This window comes from Microtus oregoni, unplaced genomic scaffold (genome assembly GCF_018167655.1).
Source record: "Microtus oregoni isolate MIOR12 unplaced genomic scaffold, Mior012 000000F_ref0000247, whole genome shotgun sequence".
Classification (NCBI taxonomy): Eukaryota; Metazoa; Chordata; class Mammalia; order Rodentia; family Cricetidae; genus Microtus; species Microtus oregoni.
In genome coordinates this window covers 33,285,424-33,313,384 of record NW_024543059.1, presented here as the reverse complement: position 1 = coordinate 33,313,384, position 27,961 = coordinate 33,285,424, and the positions used below count along the sequence as shown (strand labels likewise).

The following is a 27,961-nucleotide window of genomic DNA, read 5'->3' as shown; positions in this document are numbered from 1 at the left end:
TGCACTGTTGTCCACTGGTGTTGGTGACTTGCTTGCAGCAGAAGGCCCAAGGACCAAGGTAAGCATGACATGAATTGGAAGCACGAGCTGACGATTGTCGGGTCTTGGTGGTGCTGCGAGCTGTGCCCATTCGTGCCTCCAGACCAGTCTGCACCTGCCTGTAGCAGACTTAGGTCCTCAAGGTGCTCCTGCCTTCCATGCATGGACCCATTGCACCTCCCTTTCCCAGATGGGGCACGTCTGGGCAGTTCTCGCACTCCCCAACACCCACCCTGGCTTGAGAGGAGAGGCTTTTACCTCTGAAAGTCTCTGGGCCAGGCCACTCCAGCGTGCTTGGATCGATGATGATTCCCAGTCAATCATTCCTTGGAAAAGCTGAACAAAATGAGTGAAAACTCAGTACCACCGCTCTCATCGAGACTGAGGTCCTGCACCTTGGGTCACCCAGGTCCTCTGGGAGTAGGATACGGGAATGCCAAACACTCCCCTGCTCCTGCCCACCTCCAGCAGTGGCATAGCATCTCTTAGAGTGAAGTCCTGTGGGGAAGGCTTAGTGCACTTTGACATTTACATTAGCAAGAGAGAGGTTTGCAGGTGCCAGTAGCCCTGGCTGTCAGTTTGTCAGACCTGCTCAGGGAATAGTAGGCATGGTTTGCTCAGGGAACATGTCCAAAGAGAGCTGAGTCCTGAGCCTTGATCTTGAGACTGCCAGTTGGGCGTGTCTTTGTTCATTAATCCAGTGAGCTGGTTTCTGTGCTGACTTTATTCAGAGCAGCCTCCGATGATATTTATTTATTTATTCATATATTTATGTATCTATCCATTCATTCATTTATTTTGAGTAAGATAGTGCTTGCTGGTGTTGCAGTAGCTGGATGTGTTGGGCTTACAGATATTAGTTGAATGGCTGCAGAGAGGGCCAAATATCACCTTCAAGGCCACGGAGGGTGCCAGGCTCAGGCCAAGCCCTGAGACTTGAATAGTTTGCTGTCAGCCATCTGGCAAACCATGCTTGAGGGTTTGGACAGAGCAGGGGAGCTGGCAGAACACTTGTTGCCCGATCATCCCACTGAGACCCACCAGCTCAAGCCCTCCCAGAGCCAGTTTCATGGCTCCCACTGTAACGAGGGCCTGTGCTTTTATGTCTTTACAGTGTTGCTTCTGGGGCACGCACGGCCACAGGGCAGACAGAATGGCCCAACACCCCAGGCCATGCCTAGGGCTGATGGCAGCAGCCTGAGCCTATTGCACTGTTGTCCACTGGTGTTGGTGACTTGCTTGCAGCAGAAGGCCCGAGGACCAAGGTAAGCATGACATGAATTGGAAGCACGAGCTGACGATTGTCGGGTCTTGGTGGTGCTGCGAGCTGTGCCCATTCGTGCCTCCAGACCAGTCTGCACCTGCCTGTAGCAGACTTAGGTCCTCAAGGTGCTCCTGCCTTCCATGCATGGACCCATTGCAACCTCCCTTTCCCAGATGGGGCACGTCTGGGCAGTTCTCGCACTCCCCAACACCCACCCTGGCTTGAGAGGAGACCTACCTCTGAAAGTCTCTGGGCCAGGCCACTCCAGCGTGCTTGGATCGATGATGATTCCCAGTCAATCATTCCTTGGAAAAGCTGAACAAAATGAGTGAAAACTCAGTACCACCGCTCTCATCGAGACTGAGGTCCTGCACCTTGGGTCACCCAGGTCCTCTGGGAGTAGGATACGGGAATGCCAACCACTCCCCTGCTCCTGCCCACCTCCAGCAGTGGCATAGCATCTCTTAGAGAGAAGTCCTGTGGGGAAGGCTTAGTGCACTTTGACATTTGCATTAGCAAGAGAGAGGTTTGCAGGTGCCAGTAGCCCTGGCTGTCAGTTTGTCAGACCTGCTCAGGGAATAGGAGGCATGGTTTGCTCAGGGAACATGTCCAAAGAGAGCTGAGTCCTGAGCCTTGATCTTGAGACTGCCAGGTGGGCGTGTCCTTGTTCATCAATCCAGTGAGCTGGTTTCCGGGCTGACTGTATTCAGAGCAGCCTCCGATGATATTTTTTTATTTATTCATTTACTTATGTATCTATCCATTCATTCATTTATTTTGAGTAAGAGAGTGCTTGCTGGTGTTGCAGTAGCCTGATGTGTTGGGCTTACAGATATTAGGTGAATCGCTGCAGAGAGGGCCAAATATCACCTTCAAGACCACGGAGGGTGCCAGGCTCAGGCCAAGCCCTGAGACTTGAATAGTTTGCTGTCAGCCATCTGGCAAACCATGCTTGAGGGTTTGGACAGAGCAGGGGAGCTGGCAGAACACTTGTTGCCCGATCATCCCACTGAGACCCACCAGCTCAAGCCCTCCCAGAGCCAGTTTCATGGCTCCCACTGTAACGAGGGCCTGTGCTTTTATGTCTTTACAGTGTTGCTTCTGTGGCACGCACGGCCACAGGGCAGACAGAATGGCCCAACACCCCAGGCCATGCCTACGGCTGATGGCAGCAGCCTGAGCCTATTGCACTGTTGTCCACTGGTGTTGGTGACTTGCTTGCAGCAGAAGGCCCAAGGACCAAGGTAAGCATGACATGAATTGGAAGCACGAGCTGACGATTGTCGGGTCTTGGTGGTGCTGCGAGCTGTGCCCATTCGTGCCTCCAGACCAGTCTGCACCTGCCTGTAGCAGACTTAGGTCCTCAAGGTGCTCCTGCCTTCCATGCATGGACCCATTGCAACCTCCCTTTCCCAGATGGGGCACGTCTGGGCAGTTCTCGCACTCCCCAACACCCACCCTGGCTTGAGAGGAGAGGCTTTTACCTCTGAAAGTCTCTGGGCCAGGCCACTCCAGCGTGCTTGGATCGATGATGATTCCCAGTCAATCATTCCTTGGAAAAGCTGAACAAAATGAGTGAAAACTCAGTACCACCGCTCTCATCGAGACTGAGGTCCTGCACCTTGGGTCACCCAGGTCCTCTGGGAGTAGGATACGGGAATGCCAACCACTCCCCTGCTCCTGCCCACCTCCAGCAGTGGCATAGCATCTCTTAGAGTGAAGTCCTGTGGGGAAGGCTTAGTGCACTTTGACATTTACATTAGCAAGAGAGAGGTTTGCAGGTGCCAGTAGCCCTGGCTGTCAGTTTGTCAGACCTGCTCAGGGAATAGTAGGCATGGTTTGCTCAGGGAACATGTCCAAAGAGAGCTGAGTCCTGAGCCTTGATCTTGAGACTGCCAGTTGGGCGTGTCTTTGTTCATTAATCCAGTGAGCTGGTTTCTGTGCTGACTTTATTCAGAGCAGCCTCCGATGATATTTATTTATTTATTCATTTATTTATGTATCTATCCATTCATTCATTTATTTTGAGTAAGATAGTGCTTGCTGGTGTTGCAGTAGCTGGATGTGTTGGGCTTACAGATATTAGTTGAATGGCTGCAGAGAGGGCCAAATATCACCTTCAAGGCCACGGAGGGTGCCAGGCTCAGGCCAAGCCCTGAGACTTGAATAGTTTGCTGTCAGCCATCTGGCAAACCATGCTGGAGGGTATGGACAGAGCAGGGGAGCTGGCAGAACACTTGTTTCCCGATCATCCCACTGAGACCCACCAGCTCAAGCCCTCCCAGAGCCAGTTTCATGGCTCCCATTGTAACGAGGGGCTGTGCTTTTATGTCTCTACAGTGTTGCTTCTGTGGCACGCACGGCCACAGGGCAGACAGAATGGCCCAACACCCCAGGCCATGCCTAAGACTGATGGCAGCAGCCTGAGCCTATTGCACTGTTGTCCACTGGTGTTGGTGACTTGCTTGCAGCAGAAGGCCCGAGGACCAAGGTAAGCATGACATGAATTGGAAGCACGAGCTGACGATTGTCGGGTCTTGGTGGTGCTGCGAGGTGTGCCCATTCGTGCCTCCAGACCAGTCTGCACCTGCCTGTAGCAGACTTAGGTCCTCAAGGTGCTCCTGCCTTCCATGCATGGACCCATTGCAACCTCCCTTTCCCAGATGGGGCACGTCTGGGCAGTTCTCGCACTCCCCAACATCCACCCTGGCTTGAGATGCGACCTACCTCTGAAAGTCTCTGGGCCAGGCCACTCCAGCGTGCTTGGATCGATGATGATTCCCAGTCAATCATTCCTTGGAAAAGCTGAACAAAATGAGTGAAAACTCAGTACCACCGCTCTCATCGAGACTGAGGTCCTGCACCTTGGGTCACCCAGGTCCTCTGGGAGTAGGATACGGGAATGCCAACCACTCCCCTGCTCCTGCCCACCTCCAGCAGTGGCATAGCATCTCTTAGAGAGAAGTCCTGTGGGGAAGGCTTAGTGCACTTTGACATTTGCATTAGCAAGAGAGAGGTTTGCAGGTGCCAGTAGCCCTGGCTGTCAGTTTGTCAGACCTGCTCAGGGAATAGGAGGCATGGTTTGCTCAGGGAACATGTCCAAAGAGAGCTGAGTCCTGAGCCTTGATCTTGAGACTGCCAGGTGGGCGTGTCCTTGTTCATCAATCCAGTGAGCTGGTTTCCGGGCTGACTGTATTCAGAGCAGCCTCCGATGATATTTATTTATTTATTCATTTACTTATGTATCTATCCATTCATTCATTTATTTTGAGTAAGAGAGTGCTTGCTGGTGTTGCAGTAGCCTGATGTGTTGGGCTTACAGATATTAGGTGAATGGCTGCAGAGAGGGCCAAATATCACCTTCAAGACCACGGAGGGTGCCAGGCTCAGGCCAAGCCCTGAGACTTGAATAGTTTGCTGTCAGCCATCTGGCAAACCATGCTTGAGGGTTTGGACAGAGCAGGGGAGCTGGCAGAACACTTGTTGCCCGATCATCCCACTGAGACCCACCAGCTCAAGCCCTCCCAGAGCCAGTTTCATGGCTCCCACTGTAACGAGGGCCTGTGCTTTTATGTCTTTACAGTGTTGCTTCTGTGGCACGCACGGCCACAGGGCAGACAGAATGGCCCAACACCCCAGGCCATGCCTACGGCTGATGGCAGCAGCCTGAGCCTATTGCACTGTTGTCCACTGGTGTTGGTGACTTGCTTGCAGCAGAAGGCCCAAGGACCAAGGTAAGCATGACATGAATTGGAAGCACGAGCTGACGATTGTCGGGTCTTGGTGGTGCTGCGAGCTGTGCCCATTCGTGCCTCCAGACCAGTCTGCACCTGCCTGTAGCAGACTTAGGTCCTCAAGGTGCTCCTGCCTTCCATGCATGGACCCATTGCAACCTCCCTTTCCCAGATGGGGCACGTCTGGGCAGTTCTCGCACTCCCCAACACCCACCCTGGCTTGAGAGGAGAGGCTTTTACCTCTGAAAGTCTCTGGGCCAGGCCACTCCAGCGTGCTTGGATCGATGATGATTCCCAGTCAATCATTCCTTGGAAAAGCTGAACAAAATGAGTGAAAACTCAGTACCACCGCTCTCATCGAGACTGAGGTCCTGCACCTTGGGTCACCCAGGTCCTCTGGGAGTAGGATACGGGAATGCCAACCACTCCCCTGCTCCTGCCCACCTCCAGCAGTGGCATAGCATCTCTTAGAGTGAAGTCCTGTGGGGAAGGCTTAGTGCACTTTGACATTTACATTAGCAAGAGAGAGGTTTGCAGGTGCCAGTAGCCCTGGCTGTCAGTTTGTCAGACCTGCTCAGGGAATAGTAGGCATGGTTTGCTCAGGGAACATGTCCAAAGAGAGCTGAGTCCTGAGCCTTGATCTTGAGACTGCCAGTTGGGCGTGTCTTTGTTCATTAATCCAGTGAGCTGGTTTTCTGTGCTGACTTTATTCAGAGCAGCCTCCGATGATATTTATTTATTTATTCATTTATTTATGTATCTATCCATTCATTCATTTATTTTGAGTAAGATAGTGCTTGCTGGTGTTGCAGTAGCTGGATGTGTTGGGCTTACAGATATTAGTTGAATGGCTGCAGAGAGGGCCAAATATCACCTTCAAGGCCACGGAGGGTGCCAGGCTCAGGCCAAGCCCTGAGACTTGAATAGTTTGCTGTCAGCCATCTGGCAAACCATGCTGGAGGGTATGGACAGAGCAGGGGAGCTGGCAGAACACTTGTTTCCCGATCATCCCACTGAGACCCACCAGCTCAAGCCCTCCCAGAGCCAGTTTCATGGCTCCCATTGTAACGAGGGGCTGTGCTTTTATGTCTCTACAGTGTTGCTTCTGTGGCACGCACGGCCACAGGGCAGACAGAATGGCCCAACACCCCAGGCCATGCCTAAGACTGATGGCAGCAGCCTGAGCCTATTGCACTGTTGTCCACTGGTGTTGGTGACTTGCTTGCAGCAGAAGGCCCGAGGACCAAGGTAAGCATGACATGAATTGGAAGCACGAGCTGACGATTGTCGGGTCTTGGTGGTGCTGCGAGGTGTGCCCATTCGTGCCTCCAGACCAGTCTGCACCTGCCTGTAGCAGACTTAGGTCCTCAAGGTGCTCCTGCCTTCCATGCATGGACCCATTGCAACCTCCCTTTCCCAGATGGGGCACGTCTGGGCAGTTCTCGCACTCCCCAACATCCACCCTGGCTTGAGATGCGACCTACCTCTGAAAGTCTCTGGGCCAGGCCACTCCAGCGTGCTTGGATCGATGATGATTCCCAGTCAATCATTCCTTGGAAAAGCTGAACAAAATGAGTGAAAACTCAGTACCACCGCTCTCATCGAGACTGAGGTCCTGCACCTTGGGTCACCCAGGTCTTATGGTAGTTGGATACGGGTATGCCAACCACTCCCCTGCTCCTGCCCACCTCCAGCAGTGGCATAGCATCTCTTAGAGTGAAGTCCTGTGGGGAAGGCTTAGTGCACTTTGACATTTGCATTAGCAAGAGAGAGGTTTGCAGGTGCCAGTAGCCCTGGCTGTCAGTTTGTCAGACCTGCTCAGGGAATAGGAGGCATGGTTTGCTCAGGGAACATGTCCAAAGAGAGCTGAGTCCTGAGCCTTGATCTTGAGACTGCCAGGTGGGCTTGTCTTTGTTCATCAATCCAGTGAGCTGGTTTCCTTGCTGACTTTATTCAGAGCAGCCTCCGATGATATTTATTTATTTATTCATTTATTTATGTATCTATTCATTCATTCATTTATTTTGAGTAAGAGAGTGCTTGCTGGTGTTGCAGTAGCTGGATGTGTTGGGCTTAGAGATAGCAGATGAATGGCTGCAGAGGGGGCCAAATATCACCTTCAAAGCCACGGAGGGTGCCAGGCTCAGGCCAAGCCCTGAGACTTGAATAGTTTGCTGTCAGCCATCTGGCAAACCATGCTTGAGGGTTTGGACAGAGCAGGGGAGCTGGCAGAACACTTGTTGCCCGATCATCCCACTGAGACCCACCAGCTCAAGCCCTCCCAGAGCCAGTTTCATGCCTCTCACTGTAACGAGGGCCTGTGCTTTTATGTCTTCACAGTGTTGCATCTGTGGCACCAATGGCCACAGGGCAGACAGAATGGCCCAACACCCCAGGCCATGCCTACGGCTGATGGCAGCAGCCTGAGCCGATCGCACTGTTGTCCACTGGTGTTGGTGACTTGCTTGCAGCAGAATGCCCAAGGACCAAGGTAAGCATGACATGAATTGGAAGCACGAGCTGACGATTGTCGGGTCCTGGTGGTACTGCGAGATGTGCCCATTCGTGCCTCCAGACCAGTCTGCACCTGCCTCTAGCAGACTTTGGTCCTCAAGGTGCTCCCGCCTTCCATGCATGGACCCATTGCAACCTCCCTTTCCCAGATGGGGGATGTCTGGGCAGTTCTCACACTCCCCAACACCCACCCTGGCTTGAGAGGAGACCTACCTCTGAAAGTCTCTGGGCCAGGAGACTCCAGCGTGCTTGGATCGATGATGATTCCCAGTCAATCATTCCTTGGAAAAGCTGAACAAAATGAGTGAAAACTCAGTACCACCGCTCTCATCGAGACTGAGGTCCTGCACCTTGGGTCACCCAGGTCTTCTGGTAGTTGGATACGGGTATGCCAACCACTCCCCTGCTCCTGCCCAACTGCAGCAGTGGCATAGCATCTCTTAGAGTGAAGTCCTGTGGGGAAGGCTTAGTGCACTTTGACATTTGCATTAGCAAGAGAGAGGTTTGCAGGTGCCAGTAGCCCTGGCTGTCAGTTTGTCAGACCTGCTCAGGGAATAGGAGCAATGGTTTGCTCAGGGAACATGTCCAAAGAGAGCTGAGTCCTGAGCCTTGATCTTGAGACTGCCAGGTGGGCTTGTCTTTGTTCATCAATCCAGTGAGCTGGTTTCCTTGCTGACATTATTCAGAGCAGACCACGATGATATTTATTTATTTATTTATTCATTCACTTATGTATCTATCCATTCATTCATTTATTTTGAGTAAGAGAGTGCTTGCTGGTGTTGCAGTAGCTGGATGTGTTGGGCTTAGAGATAGCAGATGAATGGCTGCAGAGGGGGCCAAATATCACCTTCAAAGCCACGGAGGGTGCCAGGCTCAGGCCAAGCCCTGAGACTTGAATAGTTTGCTGTCAGCCATCTGGCAAACCATGCTTGAGGGTTTGGACAGAGCAGGGGAGCTGGCAGAACACTTGTTGCCCGATCATCCCACTGAGACCCACCAGCTCAAGCCCTCCCAGAGCCAGTTTCATGCCTTTCACTGTATCGAGGGCCTGTGCTTTTATGTCTTTACAGTGTTGCATCTGTGGCACCAATGGACACAGGGCAGACAGAATGGCCCAACACCCCAGGCCATGCCAACGACTGATGGCAGCAGCCTGAGCCTATCGCACTGTTGCCCACTGGTGTTGGTGACTTTCTTGCAGCAGAAGGCCCGAGGACCAAGGTAAGCATGACATGAATTGGAAGCACGAGCTGACGATTGTCGGGTCTTGGTGGTGCTGCGAGGTGTGCCCATTCGTGCTTCCAGACCAGTCTGCACCTGCCTGTAGCAGACTTACGTCCTCAAGGTGCTCCTGCCTTCCATGCATGGACCAATTGCAACCTCCCTTTCCCAGATGGGGCACGTCTGGGCAGTTCTCGCACTCCCCAACACCCACCCTGACTTGAGAGGAGACCTACCTCTGAAAGTCTCTGGGCCAGGCCACTCCAGCGTGCTTGGATCGATGATGATTCCCAGTCAATCATTCCTTGGAAAAGCTGAACAAAATGAGTGAAAACTCAGTACCACCGCTCTCATCGAGACTGAGGTCCTGCACCTTGGGTCACCCAGGTCTTCTGGTAGTTGGATACGGGTATGCCAACCACTCCCCTGCTCCTGCCCACCTCCAGCAGTGGCATAGCATCTCTTAGAGTGAAGTCCTGTGGGGAAGGCTTAGTGCACTTTGACATTTGCATTAGCAAGACAGAGGTTTGCAGGTGCCAGTAGCCCTGGCTGTCAGTTTGTCAGACCTGCTCAGGGAATAGGAGGCATGGTTTGCTCAGGGAACATGTCCAAAGAGAGCTGAGTCCTGAGCCTTGATCTTGAGACTGCCAGGTGGGCGTGTCCTTGTTCATCAATCCAGTGAGCTGGTTTCCGGGCTGACTTTATTCAGAGCAGCCTCCGATGATATTTATTTATTTATTCATTTACTTATGTATCTATCCATTCATTCATTTATTTTGAGTAAGAGAGTGCTTGCTGGTGTTGCAGTAGCTGGATGTGTTGGGATTACAGATATTAGTTGAATGGCTGCAGAGAGGGCCAAATATCACCTTCAAGGCCACGGAGGGTGCCAGGCTCAGGCCAAGCCCTGAGACTTGAATAGTTTGCTGTCAGCCATCAGGCAAACCATGCTTGAGGGTTTGGACAGAGCAGGGGAGCTGGCAGAACACTTGTTGCCCGATCATCCCACTGAGACCCACCAGCTCAAGCCCTCCCAGAGCCAGTTTCATGCCTTTCACTGTATCGAGGGCCTGTGCTTTTATGTCTTCACAGTGTTGCATCTGTGGCACCAATGGCCACAGGGAAGACAGAATGGCCCAACACCCAAGGCCATGCCTAGGGCTGATGGCAGCCGCCTGTGCCTATCGCACTGTTGCCCACTGGTGTTGGTGACTTGCTTGCAGCAGAAGGCCCGAGGACCAAGGTAAGCATGACATGAATTGGAAGCATGAGCTAACGATTGTCGGGTGCTGGTGGTACTGCGAGATGTGCCCATTCGTGCCTCCAGACCAGTCTGCACCTGCCTCTAGCAGACTTTGGTCCTCAAGGTGCTCCCGCCTTCCATGCATGGACCCATTGCAACCTCCCTTTCCCAGATGGGGGATGTCTGGGCAGTTCTCACACTCCCCAACACCCACCCTGGCTTGAGAGGAGACCTACCTCTGAAAGTCTCTGGGCCAGGCCACTCCAGCGTGCTTGGATCGATGATGATTCCCAGTCAATCATTCCTTGGAAAAGCTGAACAAAATGAGTGAAAACTCAGTACCACCGCTCTCATCGAGACTGAGGTCCTGCACCTTGGGTCACCCAGGTCTTCTGGTAGTTGGATACGGGTATGCCAACCACTCCCCTGCTCCTGCCCAACTGCAGCAGTGGCATAGCATCTCTTAGAGTGAAGTCCTGTGGGGAAGGCTTAGTGCACTTTGACATTTGCATTAGCAAGAGAGAGGTTTGCAGGTGCCAGTAGCCCTGGCTGTCAGTTTGTCAGACCTGCTCAGGGAATAGGAGCAATGGTTTGCTCAGGGAACATGTCCAAAGAGAGCTGAGTCCTGAGCCTTGATCTTGAGACTGCCAGGTGGGCTTGTCTTTGTTCATCAATCCAGTGAGCTGGTTTCCTTGCTGACTTCATTCAGAGCAGACCACGATGATATTTATTTATTTATTCATTTACTTATGTATCTATCCATTCATTCATTTATTTTGAGTAAGAGAGTGCTTGCTGGTGTTGCAGTAGCTGGATGTGTTGGGCTTAGAGATAGCAGATGAATGGCTGCAGAGGGGGCCAAATATCACCTTGAAAGCCACGGAGGGTGCCAGGCTCAGGCCAAGCCCTGAGACTTGAATAGTTTGCTGTCAGCCATCTGGCAAACCATGCTTGAGGGTTTGGACAGAGCAGGGGAGCTGGCAGAACACTTGTTGCCCGATCATCCCACTGAGACCCACCAGCTCAAGCCCTCCCAGAGCCAGTTTCATGCCTTTCACTGTATCGAGGGCCTGTGCTTTTATGTCTTCACAGTGTTGCATCTGTGGCACCAATGGCCACAGGGCAGACAGAATGGCCCAACACCCCAGGCCATGCCTACGACTGATGGCAGCAGCCTGAGCCTATCGCACTGTTGCCCACTGGTGTTGGTGACTTGCTTGCAGCAGAAGGCCCAAGGACCAAGGTAAGCATGACATGAATTGGAATCACGAGCTGACGATTGTCGGGTCTTGGTGGTGCTGCGAGGTGTGCCCATTCGTGCCTCCAGACCAGTCTGCACCTGCCTGTAGCAGACTTAGGTCCTCAAGGTGCTCCTGCCTTCCATGCATGGACCAATTGCAACCTCCCTTTCCCAGATGGGGCACGTCTGGGCAGTTCTCGCACTCCCCAACACCCACCCTGACTTGAGAGGAGACCTACCTCTGAAAGTCTCTGGGCCAGGCCACTCCAGCGTGCTTGGATCGATGATGATTCCCAGTCAATCATTCCTTGGAAAAGCTGAACAAAATGAGTGAAAACTCAGTACCACCGCTCTCATCGAGACTGAGGTCCTGCACCTTGGGTCACCCAGGTCTTCTGGTAGTTGGATACGGGTATGCCAACCACTCCCCTGCTCCTGCCCACCTCCAGCAGTGGCATAGCATCTCTTAGAGTGAAGTCCTGTGGGGAAGGCTTAGTGCACTTTGACATTTGCATTAGCAAGACAGAGGTTTGCAGGTGCCAGTAGCCCTGGCTGTCAGTTTGTCAGACCTGCTCAGGGAATAGGAGGCATGGTTTGCTCAGGGAACATGTCCAAAGAGAGCTGAGTCCTGAGCCTTGATCTTGAGACTGCCAGGTGGGCGTGTCCTTGTTCATCAATCCAGTGAGCTGGTTTCCGGGCTGACTTTATTCAGAGCAGCCTCCGATGATATTTATTTATTTATTCATTTACTTATGTATCTATCCATTCATTCATTTATTTTGAGTAAGAGAGTGCTTGCTGGTGTTGCAGTAGCTGGATGTGTTGGGCTTACAGATATTAGTTGAATGGCTGCAGAGAGGGCCAAATATCACCTTCAAGGCCACGGAGGGTGCCAGGCTCAGGCCAAGCCCTGAGACTTGAATAGTTTGCTGTCAGCCATCAGGCAAACCATGCTTGAGGGTTTGGATAGAGCAGGGGAGCTGGCAGAACACTTGTTGCCCGATCATCCCACTGAGACCCACCAGCTCAAGCCCTCCCAGAGCCAGTTTCATGCCTTTCACTGTATCGAGGGCCTGTGCTTTTATGTCTTCACAGTGTTGCATCTGTGGCACCAATGGCCACAGGGAAGACAGAATGGCCCAACACCCAAGGCCATGCCTAGGGCTGATGGCAGCCGCCTGTGCCTATCGCACTGTTGCCCACTGGTGTTGGTGACTTGCTTGCAGCAGAAGGCCCGAGGACCAAGGTAAGCATGACATGAATTGGAAGCATGAGCTGACGATTGTCGGGTGCTGGTGGTACTGCGAGATGTGCCCATTCGTGCCTCCAGACCAGTCTGCACCTGCCTCTAGCAGACTTTGGTCCTCAAGGTGCTCCCGCCTTCCATGCATGGACCCATTGCAACCTCCCTTTCCCAGATGGGGGATGTCTGGGCAGTTCTCACACTCCCCAACACCCACCCTGGCTTGAGAGGAGACCTACCTCTGAAAGTCTCTGGGCCAGGCCACTCCAGCGTGCTTGGATCGATGATGATTCCCAGTCAATCATTCCTTGGAAAAGCTGAACAAAATGAGTGAAAACTCAGTACCACCGCTCTCATCGAGACTGAGGTCCTGCACCTTGGGTCACCCAGGTCTTCTGGTAGTTGGATACGGGTATGCCAACCACTCCCCTGCTCCTGCCCAACTGCAGCAGTGGCATAGCATCTCTTAGAGTGAAGTCCTGTGGGGAAGGCTTAGTGCACTTTGACATTTGCATTAGCAAGAGAGAGGTTTGCAGGTGCCAGTAGCCCTGGCTGTCAGTTTGTCAGACCTGCTCAGGGAATAGGAGCAATGGTTTGCTCAGGGAACATGTCCAAAGAGAGCTGAGTCCTGAGCCTTGATCTTGAGACTGCCAGGTGGGCTTGTCTTTGTTCATCAATCCAGTGAGCTGGTTTCCTTGCTGACTTCATTCAGAGCAGACCACGATGATATTTATTTATTTATTCATTTACTTATGTATCTATCCATTCATTCATTTATTTTGAGTAAGAGAGTGCTTGCTGGTGTTGCAGTAGCTGGATGTGTTGGGCTTAGAGATAGCAGATGAATGGCTGCAGAGGGGGCCAAATATCACCTTGAAAGCCACGGAGGGTGCCAGGCTCAGGCCAAGCCCTGAGACTTGAATAGTTTGCTGTCAGCCATCTGGCAAACCATGCTTGAGGGTTTGGACAGAGCAGGGGAGCTGGCAGAACACTTGTTGCCCGATCATCCCACTGAGACCCACCAGCTCAAGCCCTCCCAGAGCCAGTTTCATGCCTTTCACTGTATCGAGGGCCTGTGCTTTTATGTCTTCACAGTGTTGCATCTGTGGCACCAATGGCCACAGGGCAGACAGAATGGCCCAACACCCCAGGCCATGCCTACGACTGATGGCAGCAGCCTGAGCCTATCGCACTGTTGCCCACTGGTGTTGGTGACTTGCTTGCAGCAGAAGGCCCAAGGACCAAGGTAAGCATGACATGAATTGGAATCACGAGCTGACGATTGTCGGGTCTTGGTGGTGCTGCGAGGTGTGCCCATTCGTGCCTCCAGACCAGTCTGCACCTGCCTGTAGCAGACTTAGGTCCTCAAGGTGCTCCTGCCTTCCATGCATGGACCAATTGCAACCTCCCTTTCCCAGATGGGGCACGTCTGGGCAGTTCTCGCACTCCCCAACACCCACCCTGACTTGAGAGGAAACCTACCTCTGAAAGTCTCTGGGCCAGGCCACTCCAGCGTGCTTGGATCGATGATGATTCCCAGTCAATCATTCCTTGGAAAAGCTGAACAAAATGAGTGAAAACTCAGTACCACCGCTCTCATCGAGACTGAGGTCCTGCACCTTGGGTCACCCAGGTCCTCTTGGAGTAGGATACGGGAATGCCAACCACTCCCCTGCTCCTGCCCACCTCCAGCAGTGGCATAGCATCTCTTAGAGTGAAGTCCTGTGGGGAAGGCTTAGTGCACTTTGACATTTGCATTAGCAAGAGAGAGGTTTGCAGGTGCCAGTAGCCCTGGCTGTCAGTTTGTCAGACCTGCTCAGGGAATAGGAGGCATGGTTTGCTCAGGGAACATGTCCAAAGAGAGCTGAGTCCTGAGCCTTGATCTTGAGACTGCCAGTTGGGCGTGTCCTTGTTCATCAATCCAGTGAGCTGGTTTCCGGGCTGACTTTATTCAGAGCAGCCTCCGATGATATTTTTTTATTTATTCATTTACTTATGTATCTATCCATTCATTCATTTATTTTGAGTAAGAGAGTGCTTCCTGGTGTTGCAGTAGCTGGATGTGTTGGGCTTACAGATATTAGTTGAATGGCTGCAGAGAGGGCCAAATATCACCTTCAAGGCCACGGAGGGTGCCAGGCTCAGGCCAAGCCCTGAGACTTGAATAGTTTGCTGTCAGCCATCTGGCAAACCATGCTTGAGGGTTTGGACAGAGCAGGGGAGCTGGCAGAACACTTGTTGCCCGATCATCCCACTGAGACCCACCAGCTCAAGCCCTCCCAGAGCCAGTTTCATGCCTTTCACTGTATCGAGGGCCTGTGCTTTTATGTCTTCACAGTGTTGCATCTGTGGCACCAATGGCCACAGGGCAGACAGAATGGCCCAACACCCCAGGCCATGCCTAGGGCTGATGGCAGCAGCCTGAGCCTATCGCACTGTTGCCCACTGGTGTTGGTGACTTGCAGCAGAAGGCCCGAGGACCAAGGTAAGCATGACATGAATTGGAAGCACGAGCTGACGATTGTCGGGTCTTGGTGGTGCTGCGAGCTGTGCCCATTCGTGCCTCCAGACCAGTCTGCACCTGCCTGTAGCAGACTTAGGTCCTCAAGGTGCTCCTGCCTTCCATGCATGGACCCATTGCAACCTCCCTTTCCCAGATGGGGCACGTCTGGGCAGTTCTCGCACTCCCCAACACCCACCCTGGCTTGAGAGGAGAGGCTTTTACCTCTGAAAGTCTCTGGGCCAGGCCACTCCAGCGTGCTTGGATCGATGATGATTCCCAGTCAATCATTCCTTGGAAAAGCTGAACAAAATGAGTGAAAACTCAGTACCACCGCTCTCATCGAGACTGAGGTCCTGCACCTTGGGTCACCCAGGTCCTCTGGGAGTAGGATACGGGAATGCCAACCACTCCCCTGCTCCTGCCCACCTCCAGCAGTGGCATAGCATCTCTTAGAGTGAAGTCCTGTGGGGAAGGCTTAGTGCACTTTGACATTTACATTAGCAAGAGAGAGGTTTGCAGGTGCCAGTAGCCCTGGCTGTCAGTTTGTCAGACCTGCTCAGGGAATAGTAGGCATGGTTTGCTCAGGGAACATGTCCAAAGAGAGCTGAGTCCTGAGCCTTGATCTTGAGACTGCCAGTTGGGCGTGTCTTTGTTCATTAATCCAGTGAGCTGGTTTCTGTGCTGACTTTATTCAGAGCAGCCTCCGATGATATTTATTTATTTATTCATTTATTTATGTATCTATCCATTCATTCATTTATTTTGAGTAAGATAGTGCTTGCTGGTGTTGCAGTAGCTGGATGTGTTGGGCTTACAGATATTAGTTGAATGGCTGCAGAGAGGGCCAAATATCACCTTCAAGGCCACGGAGGGTGCCAGGCTCAGGCCAAGCCCTGAGACTTGAATAGTTTGCTGTCAGCCATCTGGCAAACCATGCTGGAGGGTATGGACAGAGCAGGGGAGCTGGCAGAACACTTGTTTCCCGATCATCCCACTGAGACCCACCAGCTCAAGCCCTCCCAGAGCCAGTTTCATGGCTCCCATTGTAACGAGGGGCTGTGCTTTTATGTCTCTACAGTGTTGCTTCTGTGGCACGCACGGCCACAGGGCAGACAGAATGGCCCAACACCCCAGGCCATGCCTAAGACTGATGGCAGCAGCCTGAGCCTATTGCACTGTTGTCCACTGGTGTTGGTGACTTGCTTGCAGCAGAAGGCCCGAGGACCAAGGTAAGCATGACATGAATTGGAAGCACGAGCTGACGATTGTCGGGTCTTGGTGGTGCTGCGAGGTGTGCCCATTCGTGCCTCCAGACCAGTCTGCACCTGCCTGTAGCAGACTTAGGTCCTCAAGGTGCTCCTGCCTTCCATGCATGGACCCATTGCAACCTCCCTTTCCCAGATGGGGCACGTCTGGGCAGTTCTCGCACTCCCCAACATCCACCCTGGCTTGAGATGCGACCTACCTCTGAAAGTCTCTGGGCCAGGCCACTCCAGCGTGCTTGGATCGATGATGATTCCCAGTCAATCATTCCTTGGAAAAGCTGAACAAAATGAGTGAAAACTCAGTACCACCGCTCTCATCGAGACTGAGGTCCTGCACCTTGGGTCACCCAGGTCTTATGGTAGTTGGATACGGGTATGCCAACCACTCCCCTGCTCCTGCCCACCTCCAGCAGTGGCATAGCATCTCTTAGAGTGAAGTCCTGTGGGGAAGGCTTAGTGCACTTTGACATTTGCATTAGCAAGAGAGAGGTTTGCAGGTGCCAGTAGCCCTGGCTGTCAGTTTGTCAGACCTGCTCAGGGAATAGGAGGCATGGTTTGCTCAGGGAACATGTCCAAAGAGAGCTGAGTCCTGAGCCTTGATCTTGAGACTGCCAGGTGGGCTTGTCTTTGTTCATCAATCCAGTGAGCTGGTTTCCTTGCTGACTTTATTCAGAGCAGCCTCCGATGATATTTATTTATTTATTCATTTATTTATGTATCTATTCATTCATTCATTTATTTTGAGTAAGAGAGTGCTTGCTGGTGTTGCAGTAGCTGGATGTGTTGGGCTTAGAGATAGCAGATGAATGGCTGCAGAGGGGGCCAAATATCACCTTCAAAGCCACGGAGGGTGCCAGGCTCAGGCCAAGCCCTGAGACTTGAATAGTTTGCTGTCAGCCATCTGGCAAACCATGCTTGAGGGTTTGGACAGAGCAGGGGAGCTGGCAGAACACTTGTTGCCCGATCATCCCACTGAGACCCACCAGCTCAAGCCCTCCCAGAGCCAGTTTCATGCCTCTCACTGTAACGAGGGCCTGTGCTTTTATGTCTTCACAGTGTTGCATCTGTGGCACCAATGGCCACAGGGCAGACAGAATGGCCCAACACCCCAGGCCATGCCTACGGCTGATGGCAGCAGCCTGAGCCGATCGCACTGTTGTCCACTGGTGTTGGTGACTTGCTTGCAGCAGAATGCCCAAGGACCAAGGTAAGCATGACATGAATTGGAAGCACGAGCTGACGATTGTCGGGTCTTGGTGGTACTGCGAGATGTGCCCATTCGTGCCTCCAGACCAGTCTGCACCTGCCTCTAGCAGACTTTGGTCCTCAAGGTGCTCCCGCCTTCCATGCATGGACCCATTGCAACCTCCCTTTCCCAGATGGGGGATGTCTGGGCAGTTCTCACACTCCCCAACACCCACCCTGGCTTGAGAGGAGACCTACCTCTGAAAGTCTCTGGGCCAGGAGACTCCAGCGTGCTTGGATCGATGATGATTCCCAGTCAATCATTCCTTGGAAAAGCTGAACAAAATGAGTGAAAACTCAGTACCACCGCTCTCATCGAGACTGAGGTCCTGCACCTTGGGTCACCCAGGTCTTCTGGTAGTTGGATACGGGTATGCCAACCACTCCCCTGCTCCTGCCCAACTGCAGCAGTGGCATAGCATCTCTTAGAGTGAAGTCCTGTGGGGAAGGCTTAGTGCACTTTGACATTTGCATTAGCAAGAGAGAGGTTTGCAGGTGCCAGTAGCCCTGGCTGTCAGTTTGTCAGACCTGCTCAGGGAATAGGAGCAATGGTTTGCTCAGGGAACATGTCCAAAGAGAGCTGAGTCCTGAGCCTTGATCTTGAGACTGCCAGGTGGGCTTGTCTTTGTTCATCAATCCAGTGAGCTGGTTTCCTTGCTGACATTATTCAGAGCAGACCACGATGATATTTATTTATTTATTTATTCATTCACTTATGTATCTATCCATTCATTCATTTATTTTGAGTAAGAGAGTGCTTGCTGGTGTTGCAGTAGCTGGATGTGTTGGGCTTAGAGATAGCAGATGAATGGCTGCAGAGGGGGCCAAATATCACCTTCAAAGCCACGGAGGGTGCCAGGCTCAGGCCAAGCCCTGAGACTTGAATAGTTTGCTGTCAGCCATCTGGCAAACCATGCTTGAGGGTTTGGACAGAGCAGGGGAGCTGGCAGAACACTTGTTGCCCGATCATCCCACTGAGACCCACCAGCTCAAGCCCTCCCAGAGCCAGTTTCATGCCTTTCACTGTATCGAGGGCCTGTGCTTTTATGTCTTTACAGTGTTGCATCTGTGGCACCAATGGACACAGGGCAGACAGAATGGCCCAACACCCCAGGCCATGCCAACGACTGATGGCAGCAGCCTGAGCCTATCGCACTGTTGCCCACTGGTGTTGGTGACTTTCTTGCAGCAGAAGGCCCGAGGACCAAGGTAAGCATGACATGAATTGGAAGCACGAGCTGACGATTGTCGGGTCTTGGTGGTGCTGCGAGGTGTGCCCATTCGTGCTTCCAGACCAGTCTGCACCTGCCTGTAGCAGACTTACGTCCTCAAGGTGCTCCTGCCTTCCATGCATGGACCAATTGCAACCTCCCTTTCCCAGATGGGGCACGTCTGGGCAGTTCTCGCACTCCCCAACACCCACCCTGACTTGAGAGGAGACCTACCTCTGAAAGTCTCTGGGCCAGGCCACTCCAGCGTGCTTGGATCGATGATGATTCCCAGTCAATCATTCCTTGGAAAAGCTGAACAAAATGAGTGAAAACTCAGTACCACCGCTCTCATCGAGACTGAGGTCCTGCACCTTGGGTCACCCAGGTCTTCTGGTAGTTGGATACGGGTATGCCAACCACTCCCCTGCTCCTGCCCACCTCCAGCAGTGGCATAGCATCTCTTAGAGTGAAGTCCTGTGGGGAAGGCTTAGTGCACTTTGACATTTGCATTAGCAAGACAGAGGTTTGCAGGTGCCAGTAGCCCTGGCTGTCAGTTTGTCAGACCTGCTCAGGGAATAGGAGGCATGGTTTGCTCAGGGAACATGTCCAAAGAGAGCTGAGTCCTGAGCCTTGATCTTGAGACTGCCAGGTGGGCGTGTCCTTGTTCATCAATCCAGTGAGCTGGTTTCCGGGCTGACTTTATTCAGAGCAGCCTCCGATGATATTTATTTATTTATTCATTTACTTATGTATCTATCCATTCATTCATTTATTTTGAGTAAGAGAGTGCTTGCTGGTGTTGCAGTAGCTGGATGTGTTGGGCTTACAGATATTAGTTGAATGGCTGCAGAGAGGGCCAAATATCACCTTCAAGGCCACGGAGGGTGCCAGGCTCAGGCCAAGCCCTGAGACTTGAATAGTTTGCTGTCAGCCATCAGGCAAACCATGCTTGAGGGTTTGGACAGAGCAGGGGAGCTGGCAGAACACTTGTTGCCCGATCATCCCACTGAGACCCACCAGCTCAAGCCCTCCCAGAGCCAGTTTCATGCCTTTCACTGTATCGAGGGCCTGTGCTTTTATGTCTTCACAGTGTTGCATCTGTGGCACCAATGGCCACAGGGAAGACAGAATGGCCCAACACCCAAGGCCATGCCTAGGGCTGATGGCAGCCGCCTGTGCCTATCGCACTGTTGCCCACTGGTGTTGGTGACTTGCTTGCAGCAGAAGGCCCGAGGACCAAGGTAAGCATGACATGAATTGGAAGCATGAGCTAACGATTGTCGGGTGCTGGTGGTACTGCGAGATGTGCCCATTCGTGCCTCCAGACCAGTCTGCACCTGCCTCTAGCAGACTTTGGTCCTCAAGGTGCTCCCGCCTTCCATGCATGGACCCATTGCAACCTCCCTTTCCCAGATGGGGGATGTCTGGGCAGTTCTCACACTCCCCAACACCCACCCTGGCTTGAGAGGAGACCTACCTCTGAAAGTCTCTGGGCCAGGCCACTCCAGCGTGCTTGGATCGATGATGATTCCCAGTCAATCATTCCTTGGAAAAGCTGAACAAAATGAGTGAAAACTCAGTACCACCGCTCTCATCGAGACTGAGGTCCTGCACCTTGGGTCACCCAGGTCTTCTGGTAGTTGGATACGGGTATGCCAACCACTCCCCTGCTCCTGCCCAACTGCAGCAGTGGCATAGCATCTCTTAGAGTGAAGTCCTGTGGGGAAGGCTTAGTGCACTTTGACATTTGCATTAGCAAGAGAGAGGTTTGCAGGTGCCAGTAGCCCTGGCTGTCAGTTTGTCAGACCTGCTCAGGGAATAGGAGCAATGGTTTGCTCAGGGAACATGTCCAAAGAGAGCTGAGTCCTGAGCCTTGATCTTGAGACTGCCAGGTGGGCTTGTCTTTGTTCATCAATCCAGTGAGCTGGTTTCCTTGCTGACTTCATTCAGAGCAGACCACGATGATATTTATTTATTTATTCATTTACTTATGTATCTATCCATTCATTCATTTATTTTGAGTAAGAGAGTGCTTGCTGGTGTTGCAGTAGCTGGATGTGTTGGGCTTAGAGATAGCAGATGAATGGCTGCAGAGGGGGCCAAATATCACCTTGAAAGCCACGGAGGGTGCCAGGCTCAGGCCAAGCCCTGAGACTTGAATAGTTTGCTGTCAGCCATCTGGCAAACCATGCTTGAGGGTTTGGACAGAGCAGGGGAGCTGGCAGAACACTTGTTGCCCGATCATCCCACTGAGACCCACCAGCTCAAGCCCTCCCAGAGCCAGTTTCATGCCTTTCACTGTATCGAGGGCCTGTGCTTTTATGTCTTCACAGTGTTGCATCTGTGGCACCAATGGCCACAGGGCAGACAGAATGGCCCAACACCCCAGGCCATGCCTACGACTGATGGCAGCAGCCTGAGCCTATCGCACTGTTGCCCACTGGTGTTGGTGACTTGCTTGCAGCAGAAGGCCCAAGGACCAAGGTAAGCATGACATGAATTGGAATCACGAGCTGACGATTGTCGGGTCTTGGTGGTGCTGCGAGGTGTGCCCATTCGTGCCTCCAGACCAGTCTGCACCTGCCTGTAGCAGACTTAGGTCCTCAAGGTGCTCCTGCCTTCCATGCATGGACCAATTGCAACCTCCCTTTCCCAGATGGGGCACGTCTGGGCAGTTCTCGCACTCCCCAACACCCACCCTGACTTGAGAGGAGACCTACCTCTGAAAGTCTCTGGGCCAGGCCACTCCAGCGTGCTTGGATCGATGATGATTCCCAGTCAATCATTCCTTGGAAAAGCTGAACAAAATGAGTGAAAACTCAGTACCACCGCTCTCATCGAGACTGAGGTCCTGCACCTTGGGTCACCCAGGTCTTCTGGTAGTTGGATACGGGTATGCCAACCACTCCCCTGCTCCTGCCCACCTCCAGCAGTGGCATAGCATCTCTTAGAGTGAAGTCCTGTGGGGAAGGCTTAGTGCACTTTGACATTTGCATTAGCAAGACAGAGGTTTGCAGGTGCCAGTAGCCCTGGCTGTCAGTTTGTCAGACCTGCTCAGGGAATAGGAGGCATGGTTTGCTCAGGGAACATGTCCAAAGAGAGCTGAGTCCTGAGCCTTGATCTTGAGACTGCCAGGTGGGCGTGTCCTTGTTCATCAATCCAGTGAGCTGGTTTCCGGGCTGACTTTATTCAGAGCAGCCTCCGATGATATTTATTTATTTATTCATTTACTTATGTATCTATCCATTCATTCATTTATTTTGAGTAAGAGAGTGCTTGCTGGTGTTGCAGTAGCTGGATGTGTTGGGCTTACAGATATTAGTTGAATGGCTGCAGATGGGCCAAATATCACCTTCAAGGCCACGGAGGGTGCCAGGCTCAGGCCAAGCCCTGAGACTTGAATAGTTTGCTGTCAGCCATCAGGCAAACCATGCTTGAGGGTTTGGATAGAGCAGGGGAGCTGGCAGAACACTTGTTGCCCGATCATCCCACTGAGACCCACCAGCTCAAGCCCTCCCAGAGCCAGTTTCATGCCTTTCACTGTATCGAGGGCCTGTGCTTTTATGTCTTCACAGTGTTGCATCTGTGGCACCAATGGCCACAGGGAAGACAGAATGGCCCAACACCCAAGGCCATGCCTAGGGCTGATGGCAGCCGCCTGTGCCTATCGCACTGTTGCCCACTGGTGTTGGTGACTTGCTTGCAGCAGAAGGCCCGAGGACCAAGGTAAGCATGACATGAATTGGAAGCATGAGCTGACGATTGTCGGGTGCTGGTGGTACTGCGAGATGTGCCCATTCGTGCCTCCAGACCAGTCTGCACCTGCCTCTAGCAGACTTTGGTCCTCAAGGTGCTCCCGCCTTCCATGCATGGACCCATTGCAACCTCCCTTTCCCAGATGGGGGATGTCTGGGCAGTTCTCACACTCCCCAACACCCACCCTGGCTTGAGAGGAGACCTACCTCTGAAAGTCTCTGGGCCAGGCCACTCCAGCGTGCTTGGATCGATGATGATTCCCAGTCAATCATTCCTTGGAAAAGCTGAACAAAATGAGTGAAAACTCAGTACCACCGCTCTCATCGAGACTGATGTCCTGCACCTTGGGTCACCCAGGTCTTCTGGTAGTTGGATACGGGTATGCCAACCACTCCCCTGCTCCTGCCCAACTGCAGCAGTGGCATAGCATCTCTTAGAGTGAAGTCCTGTGGGGAAGGCTTAGTGCACTTTGACATTTGCATTAGCAAGAGAGAGGTTTGCAGGTGCCAGTAGCCCTGGCTGTCAGTTTGTCAGACCTGCTCAGGGAATAGGAGCAATGGTTTGCTCAGGGAACATGTCCAAAGAGAGCTGAGTCCTGAGCCTTGATCTTGAGACTGCCAGGTGGGCTTGTCTTTGTTCATCAATCCAGTGAGCTGGTTTCCTTGCTGACTTCATTCAGAGCAGACCACGATGATATTTATTTATTTATTCATTTACTTATGTATCTATCCATTCATTCATTTATTTTGAGTAAGAGAGTGCTTGCTGGTGTTGCAGTAGCTGGATGTGTTGGGCTTAGAGATAGCAGATGAATGGCTGCAGAGGGGGCCAAATATCACCTTGAAAGCCACGGAGGGTGCCAGGCTCAGGCCAAGCCCTGAGACTTGAATAGTTTGCTGTCAGCCATCTGGCAAACCATGCTTGAGGGTTTGGACAGAGCAGGGGAGCTGGCAGAACACTTGTTGCCCGATCATCCCACTGAGACCCACCAGCTCAAGCCCTCCCAGAGCCAGTTTCATGCCTTTCACTGTATCGAGGGCCTGTGCTTTTATGTCTTCACAGTGTTGCATCTGTGGCACCAATGGCCACAGGGCAGACAGAATGGCCCAACACCCCAGGCCATGCCTACGACTGATGGCAGCAGCCTGAGCCTATCGCACTGTTGCCCACTGGTGTTGGTGACTTGCTTGCAGCAGAAGGCCCAAGGACCAAGGTAAGCATGACATGAATTGGAATCACGAGCTGACGATTGTCGGGTCTTGGTGGTGCTGCGAGGTGTGCCCATTCGTGCCTCCAGACCAGTCTGCACCTGCCTGTAGCAGACTTAGGTCCTCAAGGTGCTCCTGCCTTCCATGCATGGACCAATTGCAACCTCCCTTTCCCAGATGGGGCACGTCTGGGCAGTTCTCGCACTCCCCAACACCCACCCTGACTTGAGAGGAAACCTACCTCTGAAAGTCTCTGGGCCAGGCCACTCCAGCGTGCTTGGATCGATGATGATTCCCAGTCAATCATTCCTTGGAAAAGCTGAACAAAATGAGTGAAAACTCAGTACCACCGCTCTCATCGAGACTGAGGTCCTGCACCTTGGGTCACCCAGGTCCTCTTGGAGTAGGATACGGGAATGCCAACCACTCCCCTGCTCCTGCCCACCTCCAGCAGTGGCATAGCATCTCTTAGAGTGAAGTCCTGTGGGGAAGGCTTAGTGCACTTTGACATTTGCATTAGCAAGAGAGAGGTTTGCAGGTGCCAGTAGCCCTGGCTGTCAGTTTGTCAGACCTGCTCAGGGAATAGGAGGCATGGTTTGCTCAGGGAACATGTCCAAAGAGAGCTGAGTCCTGAGCCTTGATCTTGAGACTGCCAGTTGGGCGTGTCCTTGTTCATCAATCCAGTGAGCTGGTTTCCGGGCTGACTTTATTCAGAGCAGCCTCCGATGATATTTTTTTATTTATTCATTTACTTATGTATCTATCCATTCATTCATTTATTTTGAGTAAGAGAGTGCTTCCTGGTGTTGCAGTAGCTGGATGTGTTGGGCTTACAGATATTAGTTGAATGGCTGCAGAGAGGGCCAAATATCACCTTCAAGGCCACGGAGGGTGCCAGGCTCAGGCCAAGCCCTGAGACTTGAATAGTTTGCTGTCAGCCATCTGGCAAACCATGCTTGAGGGTTTGGACAGAGCAGGGGAGCTGGCAGAACACTTGTTGCCCGATCATCCCACTGAGACCCACCAGCTCAAGCCCTCCCAGAGCCAGTTTCATGCCTTTCACTGTATCGAGGGCCTGTGCTTTTATGTCTTCACAGTGTTGCATCTGTGGCACCAATGGCCACAGGGCAGACAGAATGGCCCAACACCCCAGGCCATGCCTAGGGCTGATGGCAGCAGCCTGAGCCTATCGCACTGTTGCCCACTGGTGTTGGTGACTTGCAGCAGAAGGCCCGAGGACCAAGGTAAGCATGACATGAATTGGAAGCACGAGCTGACGATTGTCGGGTCTTGGTGGTGCTGCGAGGTGTGCCCATTCGTGCCTCCAGACCAGTGTGCACCTGCCTGTAGCAGACTTAGGTCCTCAAGGTGCTCCTGCCTTCCATGCATGGACCAATTGCAACCTCCCTTTCCCAGATGGGGCACGTCTGGGCAGTTCTCGCACTCCCCAACACCCACCCTGGCTTGAGAGGAGACCTACCTCTGAAAGTCTCTGGGCCAGGCCACTCCAGCGTGCTTGGATCGATGATGATTCCCAGTCAATCATTCCTTGGAAAAGCTGAACAAAATGAGTGAAAACTCAGTACCACCGCTCTCATCGAGACTGAGGTCCTGCACCTTGGGTCACCCAGGTCTTCTGGTAGTTGGATACGGGTATGCCAACCACTCCTCTGCTCCTGCCCAACTCCAGCAGTGGCATAGCATCTCTTAGAGTGAAGTCCTGTGGGGAAGGCTTAGTGCACTTTGACATTTACATTAGCAAGAGAGAGGTTTGCAGGTGCCAGTAGCCCTGGCTGTCAGTTTGTCAGACCTGCTCAGGGAATAGGAGCAATGGTTTGTTCAGGGAACATGTCCAAAGAGAGCTGAGTCCTGAGCCTTGATCTTGAGACTGCCAGGGGGCTTGTCTTTGTTCATCAATCCAGTGAGCTGGTTTCCTTGCTGACTTTATTCAGAGCAGCCCACGATGATATTTATTTATTTATTCATTTATTTATGTATCTATTCATTCAATCATTTATTTTGAGTAAGAGAGTGTTGCTGGTGTTGCAGTAGCTGGATGTGTTGGGCTTACAGATTTAGCTGAATGGCTGCAGAGAGGGCAAAATATCACCTTCAAGGCCACGGAGGGTGCCAGGCTCAGGCCAAGCCCTGAGACTTGAATCGTTTGCTGTCAGCCATCTGGCAAACCATGCTTGAGGGTTTGGACAGAGCAGGGGAGCTGGCAGAACACTTGTTGCCCGATCATCCCACTGAGACCCACCAGCTCAAGCCCTCCCAGAGCCAGTTTCATGCCTTTCTCTGTATCGAGGACCTGTGCTTTTATGTCTTCACAGTGTTGCATCTGTGGCACCAATGGCCACAGCGCAGACAGAATGGCCCAACACCCCAGGCCATGCCTACGACTGATGGCAGCAGCCTGAGCCTATCGCATGTTGTCCACTGGTGTTGGTAACTTTCTTGCAGCAGAAGGCCCGAGGACCAAGGTAAGCATGACATGAATTGGAAGCACGAGCTGACGATTGTCGGGTCTTGGTGGTGCTGCGAGGTGTGCCCATTCGTGCCTCCAGACCAGTGTGCACCTGCCTGTAGCAGACTTAGGTCCTCAAGGTGCTCCTGCCTTCCATGCATGGACCAATTGCAACCTCCCTTTCCCAGATGGGGCACGTCTGGGCAGTTCTGGCACTCCCCAACACCCACCCTGGCTTGAGAGGAAACCTACCTCTGAAAGTCTCTGGGCCAGGCCACTCCAGCGTGCTTGGATCGATGATGATTCCCAGTCAATCATTCCTTGGAAAAGCTGAACAAAATGAGTGAAAACTCAGTACCACCGCTCTCATCGAGACTGAGGTCCTGCACCTTGGGTCACCCAGGTCCTCTTGGAGTAGGATACGGGAATGCCAACCACTCCCTTGCTCCTGCCCACCTCCAGCAGTGGCATAGCATCTCTTAGAGTGAAGTCCTGTGGGGAAGGCTTAGTGCACTTTGACATTTGCATTAGCAAGAGAGAGGTTTGCAGGTGCCAGTAGCCCTGGCTGTCAGTTTGTCAGACCTGCTCAGGGAATAGGAGGGATGGTTTGCTCAGGGAACATGTCCAAAGAGAGCTGAGTCCTGAGCCTTGATCTTGAGACTGCCAGTTGGGCGTGTCCTTGTTCATCAATCCAGTGAGCTGGTTTCCGTGCTGACTTTATTCAGAGCAGCCTCCGATGATATTTATTTATTTATTCATTTACTTATGTATCTATCCATTCATTCATTTATTTTGAGTAAGAGAGTGCTTGCTGGTGTTGCAGTAGCTGGATGTGTTGGGCTTACAGATATTAGTTGAATGGCTGCAGAGAGGGCCAAATATCACCTTCAAGGCCACGGAGGGTGCCAGGCTCAGGCCAAGCCCTGAGACTTGAATAGTTTGCTGTCAGCCATCTGGCAAACCATGCTTGAGGGTTTGGACAGAGCAGGGGAGCTGGCAGAACACTTGTTGCCCGATCATCCCACTGAGACCCACCAGCTCAAGCCCTCCGAGAGCCAGTTTCATGCCTTTCACTGTATCGAGGACCTGTGCTTTTATGTCTTCACAGTGTTGCATCTGTGGCACCAATGGCCACAGCGCAGACAGAATGGCCCAACACCCCAGGCCATGCCTACGACTGATGGCAGCAGCCTGAGCCTATCGCACGTTGTCCACTGGTGTTGGTGACTTTCTTGCAGCAGAAGGCCCGAGGACCAAGGTAAGCATGACATGAATTGGAAGCACGAGCTGACGATTGTCGGGTCTTGGTGGTGCTGCGAGGTGTGCCCATTCGTGCCTCCAGACCAGTCTGCACCTGCCTGTAGCAGACTTAGGTCCTCAAGGTGCTCCTGCCTTCCATGCATGGACCAATTGCAACCTCCCTTTCCCAGATGGGGCACGTCTGGGCAGTTCTCGCACTCCCCAACACCCACCCTGGCTTGAGAGGAGACCTACCTCTGAAAGTCTCTGGGCCAGGCCACTCCAGCGTGCTTGGATCGATGATGATTCCCAGTCAATCATTCCTTGGAAAAGCTGAACAAAATGAGTGAAAACTCAGTACCACCGCTCTCATCGAGACTGAGGTCCTGCACCTGGGTCACCCAGGTCTTCTGGTAGTTGGATACGGGTATGCCAACCACTCCCCTGCTCCTGCCCAACTCCAGCAGTGGCATAGCATCTCTTAGAGTGAAGTCCTGTGGGGAAGGCTTAGTGCACTTTGACATTTGCATTAGCAAGAGAGAGGTTTGCAGGTGCCAGTAGCCCTG

The 27,961-nt window shown here is 52.6% G+C and overlaps 23 non-coding genes across 23 annotated transcripts; all 23 read left to right on the top strand.

The window, feature by feature from the left end:
* Positions 1-335: 335 nt before the first annotated feature.
* On the top strand, positions 336-429 carry LOC121454156. The gene has a single exon (XR_005975179.1). It is a non-coding gene; the product is annotated as a small nucleolar RNA SNORD116 (small nucleolar RNA).
* Positions 430-1,578: 1,149 nt separating this feature from the next.
* Positions 1,579-1,672, top strand: LOC121454152. Its single transcript, XR_005975178.1, has one exon. It is a non-coding gene; the product is annotated as a small nucleolar RNA SNORD116 (small nucleolar RNA).
* Positions 1,673-2,825: 1,153 nt separating this feature from the next.
* LOC121454149 lies at positions 2,826-2,919 on the top strand. The gene has a single exon (XR_005975177.1). It is a non-coding gene; the product is annotated as a small nucleolar RNA SNORD116 (small nucleolar RNA).
* A 1,149-nt stretch (positions 2,920-4,068) lies between these two features.
* On the top strand, positions 4,069-4,162 carry LOC121454136. The gene has a single exon (XR_005975175.1). It is a non-coding gene; the product is annotated as a small nucleolar RNA SNORD116 (small nucleolar RNA).
* Positions 4,163-5,315: 1,153 nt separating this feature from the next.
* LOC121454131 lies at positions 5,316-5,409 on the top strand. The gene has a single exon (XR_005975174.1). It is a non-coding gene; the product is annotated as a small nucleolar RNA SNORD116 (small nucleolar RNA).
* A 1,150-nt stretch (positions 5,410-6,559) lies between these two features.
* LOC121454124 lies at positions 6,560-6,653 on the top strand. The gene has a single exon (XR_005975173.1). It is a non-coding gene; the product is annotated as a small nucleolar RNA SNORD116 (small nucleolar RNA).
* A 1,149-nt stretch (positions 6,654-7,802) lies between these two features.
* Positions 7,803-7,896, top strand: LOC121454120. The gene has a single exon (XR_005975172.1). It is a non-coding gene; the product is annotated as a small nucleolar RNA SNORD116 (small nucleolar RNA).
* A 1,153-nt stretch (positions 7,897-9,049) lies between these two features.
* On the top strand, positions 9,050-9,143 carry LOC121454113. The gene has a single exon (XR_005975171.1). It is a non-coding gene; the product is annotated as a small nucleolar RNA SNORD116 (small nucleolar RNA).
* A 1,149-nt stretch (positions 9,144-10,292) lies between these two features.
* Positions 10,293-10,386, top strand: LOC121454107. Its single transcript, XR_005975170.1, has one exon. It is a non-coding gene; the product is annotated as a small nucleolar RNA SNORD116 (small nucleolar RNA).
* A 1,149-nt stretch (positions 10,387-11,535) lies between these two features.
* On the top strand, positions 11,536-11,629 carry LOC121454102. The gene has a single exon (XR_005975169.1). It is a non-coding gene; the product is annotated as a small nucleolar RNA SNORD116 (small nucleolar RNA).
* A 1,149-nt stretch (positions 11,630-12,778) lies between these two features.
* On the top strand, positions 12,779-12,872 carry LOC121454096. The gene has a single exon (XR_005975168.1). It is a non-coding gene; the product is annotated as a small nucleolar RNA SNORD116 (small nucleolar RNA).
* A 1,149-nt stretch (positions 12,873-14,021) lies between these two features.
* Positions 14,022-14,115, top strand: LOC121454089. The gene has a single exon (XR_005975167.1). It is a non-coding gene; the product is annotated as a small nucleolar RNA SNORD116 (small nucleolar RNA).
* Positions 14,116-15,264: 1,149 nt separating this feature from the next.
* On the top strand, positions 15,265-15,358 carry LOC121454082. The gene has a single exon (XR_005975166.1). It is a non-coding gene; the product is annotated as a small nucleolar RNA SNORD116 (small nucleolar RNA).
* A 1,149-nt stretch (positions 15,359-16,507) lies between these two features.
* On the top strand, positions 16,508-16,601 carry LOC121454069. The gene has a single exon (XR_005975164.1). It is a non-coding gene; the product is annotated as a small nucleolar RNA SNORD116 (small nucleolar RNA).
* A 1,149-nt stretch (positions 16,602-17,750) lies between these two features.
* Positions 17,751-17,844, top strand: LOC121454063. The gene has a single exon (XR_005975163.1). It is a non-coding gene; the product is annotated as a small nucleolar RNA SNORD116 (small nucleolar RNA).
* A 1,153-nt stretch (positions 17,845-18,997) lies between these two features.
* LOC121454057 lies at positions 18,998-19,091 on the top strand. The gene has a single exon (XR_005975161.1). It is a non-coding gene; the product is annotated as a small nucleolar RNA SNORD116 (small nucleolar RNA).
* A 1,149-nt stretch (positions 19,092-20,240) lies between these two features.
* LOC121454054 lies at positions 20,241-20,334 on the top strand. Its single transcript, XR_005975160.1, has one exon. It is a non-coding gene; the product is annotated as a small nucleolar RNA SNORD116 (small nucleolar RNA).
* Positions 20,335-21,483: 1,149 nt separating this feature from the next.
* Positions 21,484-21,577, top strand: LOC121454046. The gene has a single exon (XR_005975159.1). It is a non-coding gene; the product is annotated as a small nucleolar RNA SNORD116 (small nucleolar RNA).
* Positions 21,578-22,725: 1,148 nt separating this feature from the next.
* On the top strand, positions 22,726-22,819 carry LOC121454896. The gene has a single exon (XR_005975374.1). It is a non-coding gene; the product is annotated as a small nucleolar RNA SNORD116 (small nucleolar RNA).
* Positions 22,820-23,968: 1,149 nt separating this feature from the next.
* Positions 23,969-24,062, top strand: LOC121454040. Its single transcript, XR_005975158.1, has one exon. It is a non-coding gene; the product is annotated as a small nucleolar RNA SNORD116 (small nucleolar RNA).
* A 1,145-nt stretch (positions 24,063-25,207) lies between these two features.
* LOC121454035 lies at positions 25,208-25,301 on the top strand. Its single transcript, XR_005975156.1, has one exon. It is a non-coding gene; the product is annotated as a small nucleolar RNA SNORD116 (small nucleolar RNA).
* Positions 25,302-26,446: 1,145 nt separating this feature from the next.
* LOC121454031 lies at positions 26,447-26,540 on the top strand. Its single transcript, XR_005975155.1, has one exon. It is a non-coding gene; the product is annotated as a small nucleolar RNA SNORD116 (small nucleolar RNA).
* Positions 26,541-27,688: 1,148 nt separating this feature from the next.
* LOC121454029 lies at positions 27,689-27,782 on the top strand. The gene has a single exon (XR_005975154.1). It is a non-coding gene; the product is annotated as a small nucleolar RNA SNORD116 (small nucleolar RNA).
* Positions 27,783-27,961: the final 179 nt, after the last annotated feature.